This window comes from Typopeltis vanoorti, chromosome 6, assembly GCF_054136105.1.
Source record: "Typopeltis vanoorti isolate ZY-2024b chromosome 6, IOZ_Tvanoo_1.0, whole genome shotgun sequence".
In the NCBI taxonomy this organism is placed as follows: domain Eukaryota; kingdom Metazoa; phylum Arthropoda; class Arachnida; order Uropygi; family Thelyphonidae; genus Typopeltis; species Typopeltis vanoorti.
The window spans coordinates 68,076,515-68,095,869 of record NC_143554.1 but is presented as its reverse complement, the minus strand read 5'-3'; the positions used below and the strand labels follow the sequence as shown (position 1 = coordinate 68,095,869).

Sequence of the window (19,355 nt, the reverse complement as noted above, 5' to 3'; positions counted from 1 at the left end):
ACCATGGAGCGTTTAGGATCATATACACATTTATTTTGCATTCGTTGTAATTTGGGAAAATTAGTATCAGCGGTATGGCTCCAAGCCAGAGAAGCATAAGTGAGAATAGGATGAAACATCAGTTTGTAGATAAGTAGTTTGATTCTGGTGTTTAATTTACTGTTCCTGTTGATTAGAGAATAGAGTTAAACAATGCCATTTGATGCCTTTGCACAGAGAGACTTAGTGTGGCAGCTGAAAGTTAGCCTTCTGTCTAGTACTACACCAAGGTATTTGACTTTTTGCCACGAGATTTTTGTGTTAAACAGGAAGATGTCCGCTTTAGTAAGAATCAGCCTCCTTATAAATAGCATGCCTAAGCTCTTCTGGGGGATTTACTTGCAGTCTCCATTTGGAGAGCCATTTTTCAATCTGTAGTAGTTTTCTTGCAGTTTTTTGATGGAAAGATGTGGTTGTAGAGATCTGGCTAATATTGCTGTATCATCCGCGTAGAAGACAATGATGGATGACAATGGATTTTGCGGGATATTAGACATGTATATGGAAAACAGAATAGGAGCTAGTAAGGATCCTTGTGGAACTCCAGCCAAGATACGTTTCTGTGCTGATACTGTACCGTTCATGTTGATTTGCATATGCCTCTCAAGAAGGTATGGTTTAATTAGGTGAACCATTTCCAATGGTATTCCAGTTTAGATCAGTATATGCAGCAATCCGAAATGCCACAAATTTATCAAATTCCCTGGCTATGTCAAGGAAAACAGCCCCAGTGCGTTGATGCCAATTGTATCCAATGGAGATGTATTCAACTAGTCTAGGTATCTGTTGGGTGGTACTATGAAATTGACGAAATCAAACTGCTCTTTAGGAAGAATGTTTAACATGTGTACGGAGGTTTGGAGTCTGGTAAGAATAACTTTTTCTGCAAATTTACCCAAATTTGAGATGAGGCTGATTGGCTAATAATTTTGGGCCAGGCGCAGGTCTTTTCTGGTCTTATGGATTGGAGTTATATCCGCCACCTTTCAACAGGATGGGAATTGTTTGAAACGGAGGATGGAATTAATTATGTTGATCAGATATACTATAGCTATATGAGGCAGCAGCTTAATCACCTTGTTGGTGATGCCATCAGGTCCAGGAGCCTTTTTGTGTTTTAATTTCTTGATTATATCATATATTTCTACTGGTGATTTGGGTGCAATTTGATTGGAGCAGCTTACGGAAGATTTTAGTGAACATCTGAGATATTAATGAATCTTGTAGATGTGATTGAAATCTAGATGTTCATATAAGGGTTTGCATTGCTTGACTAAGTTTTCTGCTCTTGTTTCGGCTTTATCTGCATCAGTGGATGATGCCCAGATCTAATTGGAGAGCGTGTGTGTGTGGGGGGGGGATTAGGAGAAATAGAAGTCAATCTTTCTTCCCAAAGTTGACTTCTGTGCTTTAAAGGCATCTCTAACTGCAGAATTGAGCCTATTCAGGATTCGTTTGTCTTGTGGTGTGCAGGTATTATGAAACCTTTTTCTAGCCTTATTTTTCTCCTTGATCAGGTTCATGATAACTTCTGGCAAGTGGTGGGCCTGAGTAGTTGCAGAAATAGTGAATGCTGTAAGGGCTGTGTTAATTTGTTGGGTCAGGTCTTTAACAGTTGCTTCAGTTTCTTCTTTGGATTTTATAAGCAGAACAGGACCAATATATTTTGGGAGAGTACTTCTGACAACCTTTCCCATGATATGAATGAGTGTGTGTCTGGGGGGGGGGTTAGTTTTCCTTGGTTTCACAACTGCAGCGGTATTGGATTATGTCAGATGAAAGATCATGTAGTGTCATTAAACTGTGCTGGAGTCTTCCAGCCATACGCACTATGGAAGGTTCAGTAGGACCTGCCACAACCGCATTGTTGGATCCTGCATAGTTAGCAAGTATATGGCCATTCCTATTGGTAGTTCGACTGTTCCAAGAGTGATGCTTGGCGTTTAAGTCAGCAGCAATGATGATAGGCTCACTGATGCCCAAGATGGCATCCAAATCCGAGAACAGTAATGATTTTAATGGAAGACTGCATGCAGCATACATTTTTAGTCTACCAGCCGAGCTCGTGAGAACTTTTATATCTGTAACCTCAAGATTAGTGGTAGGTGGGATGTTTACAGAGTGATGACTAATATAATTCTTGATGAAAATGGCAGTTCCCCAGCCTCTGTGGGTCAGCTTGTCAGTTCTGTACAGATGAAATCCCGTAATTTTTGGTTTGTCCGATGGTCTCATATGCGTTTCACTTATCAAAACTACATCTGGCTGATGTCTTTGGGTGAACTCTTGGAACTCCAAGACCTTATTTCTGAGGCCGTTCGCATTCTATGCGATAATCTGCAGAGATTCTGGATTTAGTTAATTTCTGTTCATGAATGAGTGCTGTGAGGATGGTTTGTGTATCCTTTAGGAATCTTTTAGTAGAGAATGGCGTAGGGGTAGGATCTGCTGAAATCTAGCAGCATATTTGCACGAGAAGAGATGATGATAGCTGTCAGGTTTGTGTGTGGTACTGGCTGATCTTGTTCATGAGTTATCTGTTTAGAACGGACTACATCCGCATATATCCTTATCTGTCTTTGTTGATTTGTTCTTTTAAAGGCCTCTGACTGCGGCAGATGGCTTCTGACAATTTTTGCTGGTCATTGAGAGGCTGTGGTGCTGAAGCCTCTGGCGTGGAACTACTGGGGGAGGAAGAGTGTCTATCTCCGATCTTCTATTTCTTTGGATTTTGAGTGCATCCTCTGTAGTTGGCTGTGTGTGGGCCACTGTAGTTGGTACATTAGTCGGGATGATTTTCGGCTTTGTACAGATATTGGTTGGGTGGCTGTTCCTGCATTTTAGGCAATTAGACTCAGCCTTACACATTTTCTGGGCATGGCCACACTTTTGACATCTGTGGCACTGATCTGTTGAAGCCCTTTTCCTTAAGTGTTCTGGGCTGATTTTAAGTCACAGATTGATATCAGGTCATAAATCTTTTTGTAAAATTGATGGATCTCAATTAATACTAGTTGCATTAGCGTCTTGTTTTTTTTTTTTTTTTGATCATTCTGCTGACCTTGATGGGTGGCAGGTCTTGATGGCATAGATCAGCAGCCACTTCTGTGGATACGTCTTCAGACAATCCTCTGAACGCCACCTTCAGATTTTTCTATGAGCCGAGAGAGAAGGTGTGATACTGTGTGCCTCAGTTTTCGTTAGTCCATGACTGTGGTGGCCTGAATCTTGATGCCGTCGGTGACATTTTTGGCAGTGATATAAGAGATCTGTAGATTGGAAATGGTGGCCTTAAGAGACATTCATCTTTGTTTTTCGAGGAGTATGATCGGAGGTATCTTTTCTCTAGTGGAGGCAGAAGGGGTCCGTCTTCTTCCATTCCATCCACTTTTGGTGTGGTTTTTCGCTTTTGCTTCTTGAGTGTTCGGATCTCTGTGAAGTGTGAGGGCGCAGAGATCACCAAGTCTAACCTCTTTTCTGTTGGAGCATCGTCACCCTCTTCGCCGACCCCGACATAGAGTAAAAATTGATTTCAAATTTTTTAAGAATCTTTTTAAGTATGTTTATGGTCAGACCTCTGTCAAGTGACTCTACCAGGACGTCAGCGTCAACTTCACTCATGAGATAATTAGGTGTAAAAGCACTGTTTAAGAGAGCTGGTCCTTAAATCCGATTAAAAGTCCCGTAGACCCAATCAATGGTCTACCCACAAAGAGAATCCCGTAGCCGCAAAGGACTGCTAGCAAAACCGAGCGTTGGCAAAAAGCACGAAGTAGCAGCAATGATTTAAATTAAATCAACCCGTGATTTAATGGGGGCTGTGTGATTCGGGACCTGCAGTGTCCCTTCTTTCACCAAGTGTAGACCGGCAGTCGAAATCTCCTTCTAGAGGTGGAAGACTACTGATGGGCAGAGGGCAAGGGAACATGAGAGGGCCGAGGAAAGTTACATTAAAAGCCAAAACCTTACCTTGCACTGAACGAATACTGATCCAAAAACTCTCAGCGAAAAACGAAAACGAAATCCACAATCTCAATCATCATTTTTAAATTCGTCAATCAATTCAAAACCATAAAAGAAAAGTTAATTTTCCGACTTGCGCTAATAAACAACTCATCACACAAGACGGATTAATTACCCTATTATCGGAATGGACTCTCCTTCTTCTGACATGCGTAGAAGTGTCGAAGGGTCTCGTATCTGTGGGCGTACAGTATAGGAATATGGTGAAAATGTGAACTTAAAAAATACAGCTGAAACTATTTCTCTGTTGTAGTGAACGAATTAGCGGGCAAACTGCAACAATAGAGAATGAATTAGAAGAAATAAGAATTCGGTGTTAAATTGGATGTTTGCAATTACAGCCGAAACATTTAAATCTATGAGTCCAGTGTCATAATTATTGTATGTGTCCCATTGGCCAGTTTGCAGGTTTTATGTAATGAAAACTTTTATTTCTGGAAGGAGGGCAGTCAAGACTAATCATAATGATAATAACAACGGAAATCATTTAGATAACTAGCAAAACAGGAATGGAATTGGAATACGTTTCAAACAAAGTAAAATGTAGTTGGAAGTTTTTCCACTTGGTTATACTATAAATGAAGATGCCAAGAAATTATATTCTTGGTATAATCCTTTATCCTAGTGTAAGCAAACAAAGTTTGCTCCTGAAGTAACTTCGGGACTGGGCAACTCGTATAAAAAAGCTTATGACATCACATCACTTGTCTTAGTATTCCCATAATACAAATTAAAAAGCATGTTCTTACCAACACATTAAGCCTTACCGGCCATTAAAGATCAAATATATATCCCCAAAGCTTCGTATCCATCCTACATTTCAATGTAATATCAATGGTATTACAATTTTAATATGCACTTCGCATCCATGGTAATGTGGACGTATATATACGTCCTGGTCGATAGCATGGTTAAATGACGACGCGCTGTCAATTGTACTAGAAAAGAATACTGATATACATGTTCATATATAGCCATATCATCATTCACCACCATTTGCAATGGTTTGTAAAAATGTCAAACCCTAAAAGCATACCGACATATTGATATATTTTCAGCACAGAGGCTCATTTGCAATACTGAAGTTGAAATGTTGTTTAGAGATTAATCTGTTACTTATTAGTGAATCAGAAGTGCTATCACTATGTTAAGAGGATGGCCTTTCTGACTGTTTGCCAGAGTGATGGATAAACTACATCTCAGCTGAGGCTAATCTACATACTGAAATGAATTTGTATGGTTTTGGTGATTTACTCATAGAAAGGTTCATGTTGAACTAATAAATTCTAATACAACCGTTGCAATTGAATTATCTTAGACGGGGCACGCCAAGGGTAATTGCCATCCGGGCGCAAACTTTATCGGCCACCCTTAATACTGCATTTTATAATCCAAATTAGATATTAGCTACATAAAATGCAGCTCTATCAATGTTGTAGCCCGGGTGCAGTGCACCCCTTGCAGCCTCGGGTTGGCTCGGCCCTGATCTTAGAATTCAAAGTTGCTGTACATATAATCACCCAAGATAATACTTCATAATATTTTCAATTCTGCATTCCAAGAAGCATCCTCTTCAATCAATGATGCTTTTGATTATAAATACAATCTCATAAAATTAAGATCACTTAATGCTAAGTTCAAAATGTTGATTAAAAAAAAAAGAATTCTGTCTGTGGCATTCAGTAGACTTTGCATCATTTCATTACCATATCCATTAGCCTAAAAGATCTCTAGGCAATCGAAAGCCTCTTTCATCTGCTTTGAGACATTTTCATTCCAGAACGACAGGAATTTTACAAATATGTGAATCAATATCCAACAGCATTTTTAGAAGATTAAACTTCTATATTTAATTACAACTTTTTTTTCTTTGTCAATTGGTAACCTATATTACTTTTAGCGCATTGGTCATGCTAAAGATTAATTAAGCGGAAACTTGCTGTAGAGACCAAAAATTATATATTTTTTCAAGCTATTTCGAGTTTAAATTAGGAGGAGAAATGGCCTCAAAGTGAGGGAAACGTGTACTACGTATACACTCCTCTTTGTACAAGTTTTCTGTTCGGCCAATGGATGTATCTGTACCTTTGTTTTTTAATGATGGAAAAATATGTAAGAACTTCAATAATAATGGCGACTTCAATTCGTGGCTTTCACCGTCATAATAATCTTCATTAAGTTCCTAATATGTTCGAAGGATATACAGGATACTACAATAACTACAATATTGTTAACTTCCTATCGCCAATTTTCCTCATAATTAATCTGTTATCTGCAAGGACTAATATCATATCTTATATTTTGGTCTTCTTAGAAACTTATAACTGCAGAGTTCAACAAGATCTTGGTCTTCTAAGACACTTGTAATTGCATTAGTCCAACGAGATCTTGGTCCTACTGCCATCAAACACTTGCTTTGATAAACTTTCCTATCACATTCTGTATAATTTAATATAATATAAATAAGCTCTGATAGACACTCCTGAATGCTAACAACGTAAAGTTTCTTGCAAATGTCTTCATCTTTAATGCGATTATTTCATTGATGCCATCTCTTTCTCCTCTAATTTACTGAGAACTATAATATCCGTGGTGTTTAATCAAGTTTTATTTCTAACGCTAAGCTATAATAAAGATAAGCTCTGCTCATACTTTTTTGAATGTTATCAAATGCCAAATTTCTTCCTAATATCTTCCTTTTTAATATGATTTTTCTAATGATGTCATCTCTTCATTCGCATAATTTTCCTGCGAACTATCATATCTGTGATCTTTGATTAGCTGTTTTATATCTAACCCAGTTCTCAGATCCATTATTTAACACTGGCTTGAACGTTGTCATAAATGTTGCTAGTTTAATTTCTGTTTTGAGATATTCCACTTTTGTTTTCACCCATTTATAGATCTAAAACTTAATCTCATACAACTTGGATGTAGATGATTTTAACAATTGTAGAGTGTAACAATTCTATATATTAGACGCTTGCAGTGGCTTGAAAAATTGCCAGGTTCTGTGTCTACTGATGAGTTCTTGATAATTTACCCTTCATTCTAATAACAAGCCGTATTTTAAAATCATAATCTTCCTTGATAGAGACCAACATGAAACACACCTATAAAAAGAAACTCCAGAAAACACCTTTTCTTCTCAAAAGAGAGTAGGTGGAGTTTGAGATGTAATTTTAGTTGTTTTTAGAAATCAGTAGGGAGCTGATCTTCACTCTTAGCCACATATAGCAACCGGGTTTCATGCTTGCTGATAGCTAGGAATAGAAGCTTGCCCCATCTCGTGATTCCAAACTGTAATTTGTACAATCTAAATGAGTATATTCTATGTTACTTTTTCCAAGTTGCAGGGTTAAAATCAGAGTTTTCAGCAGATAAAACGCTAATTGTCTGCGTCAATGATCAATAAACTCAGATGAGTGGATGAAAAAAAAAAGCCTAGTAGTTTCCCTGGTGGGTGGCCAGAATTACACCTATATTGGTTTTTCTTAGGGAGATCTTGTACTGTTGTGGAAACGGATATGTTTCCACTAGGTGTTTTTTATTTTATGGATTTCATCATCTTCGTTCACCTCTGATTTTCTATTGGCGTCCATTATTATTATTATTGCATGACACCTCCGAGTCCAAAGACTCATTGAGGGAGGGCACCTACACTACAACTCTCTGTCTCCACCACTCAGTTCACCAACTATACCAACCATCTACCATTAACCGCCACCACCACCACTAGTATTTCTACAGACAATTACAAACATCCGTGACCACAGTGGGATTCGAACCAGCAGCCTTTTGGCTGGAGAGAGAATACACTAACCACTCGGCGAACCAGGCCGGCAAATATTTGAAGGTTCCATTGGAAACATCAGTGGAAAATGATTCATCTTTGACCTCTCTGATGCATTCTTAAATAAATAAATAATAATCAGCTAACGCCTTTTATTCCTCTATTAGGGAGTAGGTGAGGCCGTTTTCCCCAATCTAACTTTTGGAGACTGAGAGGGGGAAAAGGAAAAGTTCAATATCTACGAATCAATCTATCATTCGTAGATATTGAACCAGTTATCAGATTTGTGCCAGTTATCAGAGATAACTGGCCCAAAACTATCTCTAATTACTATCTTTAATTGGAGACATAAAGAGAGACGTTTTTTTTTCACACTAATTTAAGCGCCTCTGTAGCGCAATTGGAAGAACGACGGTACGTTGCGCCCTTCGATTAGAAAAGGCCTAAGTTCGATTCTCGTCATGACGGGAGGAATTTTTATATGGACTTTTTCAATTGAAGGTGAGTTAGCTAATCTCATACAGAGGTAGCACGGTTTTTTCTCCCGGAAACTCGGGTTTTTCATCCCGCATACAGATAAATCGATCCTTTAGCCACACGCAATTTACAAACAAAAATACTAGCTGTTGTTGTCGTGGTGGTTGTGGGCAGTAGATAGCGTTGATGTAGGTGATTACTTGGTAGTAGAGGTTCGGTGTAGCAGTGGAGACGGAGTGTTGTATAGTAGGTGTTCTCCGGCGATGAGTCTTCGGACTCCTTGGAGGTATCACGAATAATAATAATGATAATAATAATAATAGTAATAATTACACATGCCATTCAGTTGAGAGCGGAGATGACAATATCTCTCATCTTGTGGTTCCTACTTCTAACTCTATGTTTTTGCTGCCTGAAATAGTGTGGTTGTCGATTTTCTGGAGTTTACAAGCGAAAAATGCCTAAGTTTTCAGGAGAAAAAACCCGCTTGCCAGAGATCGAGTAACGGTAGGAAAAAAATACTCTAATTGCAGACTAGAATCGAGCTTAAGACACTATTTCTTGTGAGGATTTGTTCTGTTGATGTAATACGCTACTTCCATTGCGCTATACAAATGTATACATTCTTAAATTTCAAAAGAAATTGAGCTCAGATCCTATTTAATACGATAATTATTTTCCCAACCTTTAAAGAGGAGCTTATCTAAGCAGTCTCTAAGAACACTTGCAAACAAAGCAAAACAAAATTTCAGCTTATTCATAGCTTGAGGTAGTATCACCAAAATTGATGAGAGGATAAACCATTTATGTCAAAATTAAGGTTATTCATTACATAACAGGAAAACATTCTACTAAGGTGGTACTTAAGATCTGAGTAGTATTTTAGCAATGGTACTATGACAAATAACAAACTGAAGCTGTTTCTAGTGAATTAGGTGAAATATTAGGGATTTGCAGTTCTTTAGCAAAACATTTTGTGATATACTAAGTTTTCTCAAATATTGTGCACAAGTGGAAAATAAAACCCACTCTACAGCAAATATATTAATAATGACATCAAGGGACACGTGTTAAATGACTACAGTTGTGCAAAGTAAGGGAAATAACGCATGAGTTATAAATAACCGATTTCTACTGAGGCGTTATCAGATGCTTTCATATCAGTCATCAGTTGGTTCCTCCAATTACAGTAATTAGAATTCTTAAATCAACCTTCAGCAAAGTTGAAAATGCAAAAATCATGTTGAAAGAAGACAAATGGAGTATGCAATCAAGAAGACATAAATTGAGAAAGGAATAAGAGAGTGCCCAAAATGGTCGTGCGTTCGTCTCACTCAGCATGAGCCTTTCTTTTCTCTCAAGTAGGAATTCATATTGTCTGCAATTGTAGAGGTTCACAAAGAAATGTTATTACCACAGCCTCGGGTTTCACAAAAGGTCTGCTGTATTCATGCAAACTATTATAATAGAGAATGCTTTTCGTGATATACTATATTTAATATGGAATATATCACGAAATTGTTTTGGTGCATCAGCTTCGGGGAAACGTTATTCCCTGACTGTATCATCCCATTTTGTTAAGTGCGATTACAGTGGTATCATAGTATAGAAATACTTCCCTTGGTTTGAACCAGGATCTGCCGTATCGTAATGACCGAGATGGACACAGTGGAATAAAAGGCGTTTTATTTATTTGTGTTTTTATGAGTTTTTTTTTTTTTTTTTTACTTTTTGTGGGAGTTTTAATAGCATTAATGGAACATGTCCACTAGACATATTTAAATAACTTTCACGGCTTACACATGTTTCAAAAGTTATAGAGAATTTATTCAAAAACTCTAATATATTTCGCCCAACGTTACGCAGAAATCGTAAGGGAGATAGACTGCTTTTTAAAATTAATAATTATTTTAAATAATTTTTATCTAAAATAATTATTAATTTGCTACAATTGTTTCTTTGAACTCATAGCGTAATATATACTTCATCTGCAACCGAGTGCAGATGAAGTATATATATAATCATATATATACTTATAGTATATAAGTATACCAAAACAAGCCTTAAAGTACAAGCCATTAGGAAAAAGAAAACCAGGACGTCCTCTTAAACGATTCAACAATGACTTCTAAGCCAAGAACAGGCCATGCTTGATACGTATGATGATGATGATATAAGTATATATATAATATATATATACTTATAGTATATAAGTATATATATATAATATATATATAATAATATAATCATGCGTATATTAGTCACTAGCATATACGCATGATTTATGACTCATTATTTTGGTTCATATTTTGAATGTAATTAACGGTCTATCTCCCTGACGATGTCCATGTAACGTTAGATGAAATATATTGAAGTTTTTGAATAATTCTATACAATTTTTGTTTTAAGCCATGAAAGTTATTTAAATCTGAGGAGGTTTTGTTTTCTGATTCACGTTGTATATCGTTTTTAATCTAAACAATAACAAACAATTTACTTTTAGTATCACAGTTAATGTCTATATTATTAACTTTTTTTAAAGTTCATATTGTTTGTCATGATGTGAAATATTTTATAGTTGAATCTGAAGACATAATTCATAGCAAAGAATTTGTCATTATAAAATACAAAAAATATAGCATATCAATATCAGTTTTTATTTTATTATATATATATTTTTAATGTTGCTTTCATATCCCATGAGGGCGCAACAGTTCTGCAGAAAATTAATTCTGTCATGTTCTGATGATGGGATCTGTGCAACTTCCTATACAGCATAGTACGTCTGTTGAGCAGTACTGTGATTTTGCTTTATGTGGTTTGCTGCGAAAAGCGATGCCATGTATGGTAATATAGTACTTCCATGACTTTGTTTCCTTACTTGATATGTCGTGTTCATTTTGTTCCTCATGGGAAAACGAAGGAATGGCGTGTTTATTACTGGAGAGTTAATAATTTTTTAAATATATCAGACAGTGAGGTCATATAACGAAATGTCGGTCGTGGATATACAAACACGGACGTCCAGCAGCCATATTGTGTTTAACTTGCAGTGAACTAAAAAAAAAATGATCTGGTATAAATGCTAATATGCTAATCGTGAAATGAAACAGTTAATATATTTTTTTGAAGCTGGTTCTAATAAATCATATGGTGCATGTTGAGTATCTAGTTATGCATTCGTAATCTATCTGAAAATTTTGTTGCGTTGATGGATTATTCCACCTTAAATCACCCTTAGTAAAGAGGGGAAAATGAAAAGGTACGTTTTAAATAAATTATATTTTGTTTGAAATGTTGGTCAACTTGTGAGAAATTGATATATTAATATAGTTGATACATCTATCGTCAGAATCATAATCCTCAAATAATAGTGCTATTTCACTGATTTTCTTTGCCCATATAGTATAATATTGCTACATAGCCGAAAAATAGATTTTAGAAACAGGTCTTGGGTAGTTGGGCGAGTTATGGTTGTTGATATTTCATGACTACAAAATCGTGGAATTCTCTCTTTTTAACGGCTTGATTTTGTACTGATTACGATTTCTGGATTTAGTGCTTACATTATGTGAATTAATTTCTTTTAGACTAATCTGCCAGTAAATAGTTTATTGTAAGATACTTTACAATTAAGAAGGCTGAAAATTAAGTTTGACAACTTCGCCGAATAAGTGTGGGTGTAACTATTTTCATGTCACCGACATTTAAAAATGCCAAAATATATTTCTGTTTACCTAAGTGCGTCGCTGTGAATAAAAATTACTGACTTTATTTTTTCCTTAATGAAAAGTGAATTTATGTTGTACAAACTTCAGGCGCTATTTCTGTATAATGAATACCTAATAGTTAGCGATGGTAAATTGCATGCAATTATTCCGTAGATGGGAGGGGGGGGCGATAAGAAAGTTGAAGGGAAGGAATAACCTAAGTGACTCAGATGAGAAGAGCTTACAGCAAATCTGGGTGGAAGAAAGTAATTAAGATCTCTGCAGTACTGGGTATGAAAATGATTGGCATTATATAAATCCAATATGATGAAGGGAAGGGGAGATGCTTCTTATATACAGGCATAACTTTGTTTCATGGTGCTCCATATGTTAGAAATTGATAAGCAGTTATACTACATGGAGCAATCTTCAGTGCCGCACATTCGATTTTATACAAAAAAAAGTAACCAAAATAAAATTTCATGATAATCTGTGTCAGGTTAAATCCATGATTCCCTTGTAAATGACTAAATCACATGAAAAGAATGTAATAATTTCTCTTTCAGTTGCCAGAAAGTCTAGATTGTAATAGTCAAGATTTACTTAATTTCGGATGAGTACTTGATTAAAAAAATAAAATAAAATGATATAACCATAAAAGTGAAATGGCAAGGGTAAACATTGAAGAGAGGAAATGATTAAGCATGAAGTGAAAAACAACTTAAAGCAAATAGTCAGATCTTTAAACTGAGAAGATAACATAAATTTCAGGAGTCTTTGCGACAATAAATCTTTGTATTCACCTACTACTTATGAGTGATAGTGTTTTACAGATATTTTGAAAGCAGGAGTTACTAGTATTCAGGTATTTCAAAAGGTTATGACTGAAACTTGTGAAACAAGTGTGTAATGTTGCAATTAATACATGACATTGTTCATCTTTGAAGCTTGCATGCTTTGGGGAGCTACAGCTTCTGTAATATCTTTTCAGATGCAATCATATTACTGTACTTTAGAGAGAGAGAGAGAGAGAGGAAAAAAAAAAAAGTTTCATCTGTTATTTTGTTGATGCCCAGACCTTTATACAAGACCTCTTGGAATACTCTTGATAAGAGTACTATGATGGACTTTGTTGACTAGAGTTGTTCACCTCTAATGATCTTTGTTACTCCATGGAGGTCAAGAAAATAATAATTAGCCATTTTTGGGCCCAGGCTACAATTTTAGCATGCTTTTTTTTAAATCCATATGTTATTTCATTTTTAAAGATATAATCCTTAACCCTAGAATGGAAAGCATGAATAAAATGGCAGCTCAAAAAAATGAAAATTTGTATTTTTCTGAACTTGTTGCTTGTTTATATTATGACCTTTTTTCTTGACCACTAGTATTAATAAATTAAAGACTTACTTCGGTATATTAGTCAAGTAAATAATTGTTTAATATCCTACTAGTTTCACTGACTGATATCTGTCAGCATGTTCAGGGATACACTGCTAAGCAATGGAAAGTAACAAAAACTAGGAAACTAACCGACAATTCTAAAAATTGTATAAAGTTATCATGCACAGTGATAACTTTATATAATTATAAAGTAATTATATTAATTAGTTGCTCGTTCAACAGGTAACTTAAATAAGAATCAAGGCCTAATCCTACCAGATATATGGAAAACTAATTAGATCATTTAACCAAAAAGAAATGAACTTTCATGAAAATTTCAGTTGTAACTTTATATAATTTTTAGAATTGTAGGTTAGTTCCCTAGTTTTTGTTACTTTCCATTGCTTACCAGTGTATCCCTGAAAATGCTGACAGATATTAGTCTGTGAAACTAGTCGGATATTAAACAATTATTTACTTGACTAACATACCGAAGTAAGTCTTTAATTTATTATCTCTTGTTTATTTGTTGAAACTGCTAGCACTTCAAATATCATCTAATTATGATGCAAAAGTCTTTTTTTTTTTTTTTTTTTCATTTAGTGAAGATCAAGACTTGTGCATCTTAAAAAAATTGCAGTTGTCAAATTTATAAATGTTTGTTATCATAATACCTTTCCAATTTTATTGTTCTTTTTTGCATTGGGACTATGTCTTTATTAGAATTCAAGTGCTTTCAAATTGATAAATTATTATCCTCAACATCCTTTGTGAGCAGAACAGAAGATGAATTTGTGTCAAATACAGAAATAACTGTGTAGCTTTATATGCATTCATGTACTTGAAGCAGAAATAATAAACAGAATTGAAAAAAAAGTGGAAAAAAAAAACTTTATAGTAATTTTGGCAGTTTAATGTGCACAACCCTTACCATTCCAGGCATATAGACTTAATAAGTCTATACACCTAAAAGGAGGCTAAAGGCAGTTTTTTGAGACAGATAGCCAAGATTGCACTATCTAGGGCTAAACCTGAAGTCTGAAACACTGGTGCACTTGATGTTTTAGTCACTACATGTGGAGTAGTATGCTGAACTCTTAATTCTAGATAAAGCATGTCAATCCTATACCCTCATGTTTGGTTGGCCTGTTAGTAGCCCTGTGTATGTATCCCCAGCCAGTAAGCATCATATGGGCAGGAGTCAAAGTGACATCCATCAGAAGAAAATCCAAACCTCTGTACAGTTAAGCACCACTACTTGCTTGGCATAATACACCACTTTGCTTATTAGAAGCATTAGGTAGTCAGTATTCCAGAACAAAGATCTGATTTATTTTCTGCACACTTCTTCCAACATGAATGATTCTTTCCGAATTACATTAGCTATCATGGAAAGATCCAACATGTTTTTTTTCTTTTCAAGAGTCAATGTTATAATGACTATTCTGTAGACTAGCTGCCTGCTAGTTAATATGCTGGCCCATATCTAATGCCACCACTTTAGGCAGCTTCCATCTATCAAATAATCTTTCTGCCAGGTATGTTTGGAGGGAGGCTGAGTAGTTGTATGTGTGGAGTGGGTAGCTGAGTCTGTGATTTGGAAGAGTTGGGCAAAATTCTTTGTGTGTGGCTTAGTAAAGGATCTGTTACTGTGTATTTCGTGTTCATCCCAATTTCATCTCTAACATTAACCATAAAAAAATCAAACAATTTTTGTTTTTCATGGTGAAAAGACAAACTTTCTCATAACCATTTAGATTTACTTCCCAAATATGTGGTTATAGTTAAGTATTCATTTCTAACTCCAGTCTGCAAATCAACTTCAGTTTTCTGACAAACTCGAATTTCCACTTCTTCAAGAACTGCTTACCTCAGTTTTTCAAATTACACATGACATTGACTCTTTTTGTCACATATTTTTGCATGTTTGCTCAGAATTTCCTACTTAATCATCTCCTTTTGATCCTGTTTGATTAAAAGTCTCATTGCATATTCTATCAAATTCGTTTGTCTGTTTATTCTCCTGATGTCACTGTCCATTCTGAAATTTTTTTGGTTTTCCCTTTCCTTAATTGCTGATTGTCTTCACTGAAGTAATCTTAGAGATTTTAATCTCTGTGACTTTCCTTTTCCAACTGCACAGGTTAAGCAGGTATATATATATATATATGCTGAGGCATTGCCAATATTAACATTAGTGATCTTACACATTGTTTATGTACCTACTAGAATATCAGATAGCCTTAACTATTCTTAACAAACTATATATTTTTCTTCATTAATGATGGGATGTTGTGTGTCTTCTAGGCAGTTCAGACTACAGTCTTGTGTTGATGTCTTCTCCCATACAGCAGCACTCAGTCACTCTCATTCTATGCTTTCTGGCATAAGAGGATGATGATCTGAATTTCTGTGTCTCATATGATTGGTTAGATTATTATTTTTAACCTTCTGATTCAACATTTGCATTTCATATGTCAGACAATTATTATTAATGAAAACATTCTCTATCCAACTCTAAATTGTCATCCCTTTTTTTTTATGCCTTGGTTCTCTAAGAAGGGTGGCAAGGCTGTATAATAGATGAATTGGGTATATTGCACTTGGCCTTCCATATGAAGCTTCCTTTTCTGTTTATACCAAGCTCGAGATATGATCAATTAGATTATCAGAACATCTGAAACTGATTTTGGAAGCAAAAAAACAAGTAAATAGCATCATACAAATTGCAGTTGTGCTTTTGAGTGCAAATCTATTAGTTATAACTATTTCCACCTTTTTTGCACTTGGATAGTTCTGTTGCAAATTTAACTGCGGAAGAAAAAAAAAGCATATATAATGGTTTCTTACTTTTCACTAAATTCTTGCGTAGATAACCATTCTAAACATGCAGCATTCCTCCATGAATGTCCCACCCCTCTGATTTTTTTTTACCAAAAAAGTAAATTTTTTACATTTTACAAATAATTTTTACAAAAAAACTTTTTTTCTAAAGTAATGGAAAAAAACAAACAAACACATTAACACTTCTGTGCTATCTTGAAGCATCTAATCTAATAAATGATTGCCAGAATGGATTCTGTATCGAACATCAAAGGGGGAACTTCATTATGACACTCACCTGTGAATAGATATCATGGGGGAAAGTCTAGGGATTTGAATCAATTGTTACTTTATCATGTATTTTGTTGGTACAAAAAGCCTATTAAGTAAATTCCTGTCATGTGGCATATTTTCTGACCTCTGCAACATGACTGACAGCTTTTTTTTTTTTTTTTTCCTTCTTCTTCTTTGCTGGATGGACTTTTTTTATCTTTGGTGGTTTTCTGAAAAGCTGTGTTCTTACTTTCTTCCTTTTATGTATTAATAGCTTTATCTTTCTCCAACTGACTATAAATCCAGTGTGCAGGTTTGCTGATAACTTGGAAATTCAGAAGAGGTAGAAAGAATCTAGAAGAGTGACCAAGATGGTGGTAGGTTTATGGAACATTCCTTATGAGTATAGGTTGAAGTTTTGTGAGTTAGAGAAATTGGTTAATAGGCAGAAAAGGGAGATAAGGACACATATATATATATATATATATATATATATATTAGTTAAAGATTTTGATATGATTAATAAATAAGAAATTTTCAATCTAGCACTAGTTTGGAAGTGGGGGGGGGAGATATAATTATATAATTAGGTGTTATTCCTGGAAATTGAGCATGAATGCAGTTAGCAATGATGTGAGGTGATTTTTTTACTAGGAGAATGGAAAATAGGTTACCAGTATTGTGGGTGCCTTTGGTAAATGAGTTCAAAGTGAAGTATGACATTGTGAATGTTGATTAGTGCTGAGTGAAACATTTAGGGGCCTCTTTTAATAAGTTGCAGATTCCACAGAGTCTGCAACTTATTATGTGACCTTCACCCATGAGAAGTTTATTTGTGAACCTGTAATATATTCACACCGTGGGTGGGACAAGGATTTTTTTCCCTATTTTTATTGATTTTATATATTTTTTGGTATTTTTATTTTTTTACCATATCTAGAAACCCCTCCCACCCACCCAGAGACCAAACATGGAAGTTTTTCAAGCTACTTCAGGTCTCCAATAAACAAGACGGTGGTCTCACACCAGATGATGAAATTCATCTCCCACCTAAAGACATTCATCCATGCCAATGATGGGATTCGAATCTGCGACCTCTTGATTTGAGGGTAGATATGGCCAAGGCTGGCAAAGTTGTCTTTGTAATAATACTCTACCTTCTCTTTTTCGACAATTCTAGCACTACACAAATCGCCAAAACGTTGCGAATATTGTCTTTTACCATATCTAAAAATCCTAAATTCTAATCAGCAAATGATTTGTCAATGAGTTTCTGTTAAACTTTGTTAAATTCAGTGTTACTGAAACTCGCTCCTGTTTTATTTCTCACAAAAAAGGAAAGGATCCCCCACCCCCATGCTTTTGCCAACTCCCAAATCACTACAAGATGAAATTTCTTTTGGGATTGTTCTAACTTTGATTCTAACTGTTGGCATGCATATTACAAATACTGCATTCTCTGCATCCAAATATGTTTCCTTTTTTGCTTGATCTTTATCTCTGTTGAGCAGTTAATTCGTCATCAGAACATCTCCAACCACTGAATATTATTCTCAAATTTGGAGTGGCACTACTACAATTCCCCAGAATCCTATATACAGTATGTAATTCAGTAGAAGAAAGCAGGTTTATCTCTCACCAGTTTCCTATTTTTTACACTCTTTGCTTTCATTTTCTACAAATATTTTGATTGTTGTTGTTGTTTATAGCTGATTGGATTTAGTGTCGAGATAACTAAGGTGCTGTGAGGTCAATCTGTTACTTTCTTGTGTTCCTCTGTCTAGTTTGTTTTACAAAATGAAAAACCATAGTTTCAGGAAGGGGGGGGGATGCTTATTCCTCCTCTATATAAGACAGGCAGGCAAACTAACCTTCAGATGAAAAAATCCCTATAAAGATACTTGTTCTGGATGAAATTTGATTTCTTGTCTTTCTGATCAAAGGACATTGTTGATACTGAACTTGGTCTTCACTCTTTTGGTTTGCAAAAGCTATTTAACACTCCTTTATGGCTTAACTCCACACTCATCAAACAAATATTTCTTCCTTTATCTTCATTCTTTCTACGGCTGTATCAGTGAACAAGAAAGAAATCTTAAATTTCTTTTTTCTTTTTAACTTGATTTATCAGCAGTACTAAACTAAAGTACTAACATAAAGTTAAACAACAACAACTTGTGTGAGATTGTCAAAAAAATAATAAAAATCCCATTAGGCAGATGGCATCACCTTCTGTCAAACGTGGTCTTACACTCTGCCATACATAGGATGAAAATCTGTGGAATATAACAAACATTTAAATGTTTAAACATGTACTTGAAATTTTAAAAATTTTGAATAAGAAACAGAAATTTTGACTCATGTTTTGAGTTACTTACTCAAATCTAGTTTGAATAGATACATTTCTTGAATGGGATTGGCTTTTGAAAGAGTTATTGAACAAATTTCAGTTCAGGTATCACAGTGGGAAAATTTTAAAGTACGAGGTGGTCTGAAAAGTTCTTGGCCTAACAGTGAAAAAATGAATTTATAATTTCAAAATTATTTTTATTTTCCAACATAATTTCCTTTAAGACTAATACATTTATTCCAGTGATGCTCCAGTGCCATTATCTCGACCCTGTAGTGGTTTTCAGTAAGATCTGCAAAATACCCCTCTACAGCTGCAATCACCTCTTGATTCAAAGAAAAACTCTGATCAGTGAGGAAGAGTTTTAGTTTTGGGAAGAGATAGAAGTCATAGGGAAAGGTCATTCCCTTTGACATCAGCAGGAAAGGTCAATACCATGACCTTTCCTGCTGATGGAACCAACTTTGTCTTCTTTCGTGCTGAA

At 35.3% G+C, this 19,355-nt stretch overlaps 1 protein-coding gene across 1 annotated transcript in view; it reads left to right on the top strand.

Moving 5' to 3' along the window:
* The first annotated feature begins 11,088 nt into the window (after positions 1–11,088).
* Positions 11,089–19,355, top strand: part of LOC150105511 (uncharacterized) — a 106,890-nt gene continuing 98,623 nt past the window's right edge. Inside the window, exon 1 of the mRNA XM_090394852.1 lies at positions 11,089–11,594. The gene's annotated coding sequence lies outside the window, so the exon portion shown is untranslated. The remainder of the gene's footprint in view (positions 11,595–19,355) is intronic.